The sequence below is a fragment of the Palaemon carinicauda genome, chromosome 4, assembly GCF_036898095.1.
Source record: "Palaemon carinicauda isolate YSFRI2023 chromosome 4, ASM3689809v2, whole genome shotgun sequence".
In the NCBI taxonomy this organism is placed as follows: Eukaryota; Metazoa; Arthropoda; class Malacostraca; order Decapoda; family Palaemonidae; genus Palaemon; species Palaemon carinicauda.
Genome location: NC_090728.1, coordinates 47,041,479 through 47,045,614, shown reverse-complemented (window position 1 = coordinate 47,045,614; position 4,136 = coordinate 47,041,479). Strand labels below are relative to the sequence as shown.

At 33.4% G+C, this 4,136-nt stretch overlaps 1 protein-coding gene across 1 annotated transcript in view; it reads left to right on the top strand.

Annotated features, from left to right (window-relative positions):
• LOC137639060 (uncharacterized) overlaps positions 1-4,136 on the top strand; it is a 661,577-nt gene that overhangs the window by 621,041 nt on the left and 36,400 nt on the right. The gene's annotated exons all lie outside the window — the stretch shown is intronic.

Here is a 4,136-nt window from a genome sequence, read left to right as displayed (position 1 = left end):
AGGTTTGTCAGGTTGCTTCCTTGAAGATCATATTCGTTATAGTATTTTATCGATATGCATACTGAGAGAGAGAGAGAGAGAGAGAATTATACATATATGTGTATGTGTATTTGTATATATATATATATGTATATATATATATATATATATTTATATATATATATATATATATATATGTACACACACACACATATATATATATCTATATATATATATGTATATATATATATATGTATATATATATATATATATATATATAATTACTTGAATGCAACATCAGTATAATTTTCAAAAACCATTTTTTTAAAGTTCGATGGTCCTGAAAACTATTATGGTGTACCCTTTCAGGTTAATAGCCATATTTACAGTTCATTGGAATATTGAAGTTAATATGCCGGGGGTCGCGTGATAACTGGTGCAATTTGGAAGTCGTTTAGAATGTTTCACTACTTTTTATTTTTTTATGAACATATTTCGTTTTGCTGTTTTTTGCATTTTTGAGAATTATTATTCTCGATTCTTGGGTTAAGAAAAATTCGTTTGTGTTGGATATTACTTGATTTTGAAGTATTATTATGCTTTGTGCTAGTGATGGGAAAATCCTTTTGGAAATATTTTGTTTTAATGGGGTTTTAATAGTAAATTTTATATTTTGGTTATTCATTTTTGAGAGAGAGAGAGAGAGAGAGAGAGAGAGAGAGAGAGAGAGATTAACTTTTAACCCTTAAACCTTCAAACTTATATTGATATCAAAGCACAGGATAATCTCTTTAAATATTAATGTGTGTTTTGCTAATGATGAGAAAATCATTTTGGAAATATATCATGTTTTAATAAGATTTCAATAGTTAAATAGTAAATTTGATGTTTTGGTTGCACTGAGAGAGAGAGAGAGAGAGAGAGAGAGAGAGAGAGAGAGAGAGAGATTAACTTTTAACCCTTAAACCTTCAAACTTATATTGATATCAAAGCACAGGATAATCTCTTTTAAGTATTAATGTGTGTTTTGCTAATGATGGGAAAATCCTTTAAAAATATATCATGTTTTAATTAGATTTTAATAGTAAAATAGTAAATTTGATTTTTTTTTGGTTGCTTTATAGAGAGAGAGAGAGAGAGAGAGAGAGAGAGAGAGAGAGAGAGAGAGAGAGAGACCCTCAAACATATGTTGATATCAATGCACAGGACAATTTCTTGATACATTAATAGGTTTTATGCTAATGTTGGGAAAATGCTTTGGAAATATATCATGTTTTAATAAGATTTTAATAGTAAATTTTGTGTTTTCTATTACTTTTTAGAGAGAGAGAGAGAGAGAGAGAGAGAGAGAGAGAGAGAGAGATTCAAACATATGTTGATATCAATACTCAGGACAGTCTCCTTAATCATTATTATGTGTTTTACTAATGATGGGAAAATCCTTTTGGAAGTATTTCACGTTTTGATAAGATTTTTAGTAGTAAATTTAATGTTCTGGTTATTTTTTTGTTTTAGAGAGAGAGAGAGAGAGAGAGAGAGAGAGAGAGAGAGAGAGAGAGACCCTCAAACATATGTTGATATCAATACTCAGGACAATCTCCTTAATCATTATCATATGTTTTACTAATGATGGGAAAATACTTTTGGAAGTATTTCACGTTTTGATAAGATTTTAGTAGTAAATTTAATGTTCTGGTTATGTTTTTTTTAGAGAGAGAGAGAGAGAGAGAGAGAGAGAGAGAGAGAGAGAGAGAGAGATTAACTAACCCTTAAACTTTCGAACATATGTTGATATCAAAGCACAGGACAATCTCTAGCTAATGGACTAATTCAGTCCAAAAGAAATATACCCGAATCTTTTTTCTGAATGAAAAGGATAAAGGGTCCGTTTAGCATTTAGTCTTCTTGAAGTGACAGTACACATTTTACGTTGGTGTGACTGAAGGTTGATCTTCTTAAACCACTATCCAGATGGAACATAAGCATAACCTCCAAGGTTTTAAATGACCTTTCACTTTGCAAGAATCATTGTTTACACAATGCTGTCTCACGTACATAGTGCAGTTAATGGTAACCAGTACAGGAATTATGAAGAGCGATTATCTTTTATCTTCTCTTCAATCTAAGAGTGGCATTTCTTGACTTCATTCCTTCAAGAAAGAAATACGATTCCTGTACTCGTTTCAGGTATAATCCCATTGTCAGACTACATTCGTTTTGCTAACCATCACTTGTAGTCATTTATTAGAAATAACCCTTGCATGCGCTGCAAAGAAGCGGAATACGTCGAATACAATTAGAAGTAAATAAGTTGGTCATATCTTACCTGGTGCTTTTTAGTGCTTGAGCTTTATTGGTGGAATATTTATCACAATGTTGTGTGACTGATCTGTGTATTTTTTTATGGTACGATGATATCTGGTGATGCCTCTCCTAAAAAAAGATATTCTCAAGAGATATTAATGTTTTACCTCTTTCTCAAACGAATGCATATTTGTTTGGGTACTCGAAAATTAAAGCAATTCTACTATAAAATACTGAGCTTTTCTTATAGTGTAGACACTTGTTATTATTATTATTATTATTATTATTATTATTATTATTATTATTATTATTATTATTTTCTAACCTACAACCCTAGATGGAAAAGCAGGATGCTATAAGCCCAGGGGCTCCAACAGAGAAAATAGTCCAGTGAGGAAAGGAAACAAGGAAAAATTAAATATTTTAAATACAGTAACAATATGAAAATAGATGTTTCCTATATAGTCTATAAAAACTTTAACAAAACAAGGTGAAGAGAAATAATATAAAATAGTTTGCCCGAGTGTACCCTCAATCAAGAGAACTCTAACCCAAGACAGTGAAAGACCATGGTACAGAGGCTATGGCCCTACCCAAGACTAGAGAACAATGGTTTGATTTTGGAGTGTCCTCCTAGAAGTGCTGCTTACCATAACTAAAGAGTCTCTTCTACCCTTACCAAGAGGAAAGTTCTATTCCGATTTTAATCAGAAATGTACGAGGAAACAAGGTACTACCTTCCTCTCAAAATATACGCAAGTGCCTCCACAAGCAGACACACCCAACCATTTTGTACATGCTGGGCCGACTCCCATTTGGTAAGAATGACAAAGGACACCATTAGTAATCTTGATTCTTCAAACTCCGTGCTTGTTAGGAGGGCAACCCGTTTTCCATAAAGGCCTCGAAACACCTTATCGAGATAGGTGTTTCAGGGGGGTCCATACTCGTGTTATCATGTTAGACACATCAGATATTTACGATTTATTGTGATCTCTCCATAGTAGGGATCTTCGAGAGGGAGGTTCCAATTCATCCCAAGAACTTTCTTGTCTGCAAGAGAGAGAGAGAGGATGAGAGAGAGAGAGAGAGAGAGAGAGAGAGAGAGAGAGAGAGAGAGAGAGAGAGAGATTAACTTTTATTCCTTGAACCTTCAAACACATGTTGATATCAATAGCACAGGAAAATCTCTTGAAGTATTGATATGTTTTATACTAATGGTGGGAAAATCCTTTTGGAAATATATCACGTTTTAATAAGACTTTAATAGTAAATTTGATTTTTTGGTTACTTTTGAGAGAGAGAGAGAGAGAGAGAGAGAGAGAGAGAGAGAGAGAGAGAGAGAAGAGAGAGAGAGAGAGAGAGGGAGAGAGAGAGAGAGAGAGAGAGATGCGTTGAGCGATTCAATCTCCATCAATAATCATTTTAAAGTCAGATTGAAATTTAAGGAAAGAGCGTTTAAGGTCCATCTGTCATCTTCCGTCATGAATTATCTTTCTTAGTTGTAAGAAGTTTCCTAAACTGTCTTAGTGTTCATGCATTTATTGTTCTTTCCCAGTCTGGTGATGTGGGTCAATAGAACTCTAGAAACAGTTTAACAAGGAAGCCATATTCATTCCGAGGCTGCAAAATGAAAGGAAGCTTTCAAGTTACAAGCAAAAGAAAGTTTAAACCCCATCAAACTACATCCACATCTGCACCATGTACCTCTTATTGTGCACACACTCACACACACACACACACACACACACACTGTTACTTTGCGGATATCAATGCCCTCCCAGTTTAGTACCTTATCTATTTTAACCATCTTACAATTACTAGGCCTTCCTCTCCTTTAATTTTTTATCATC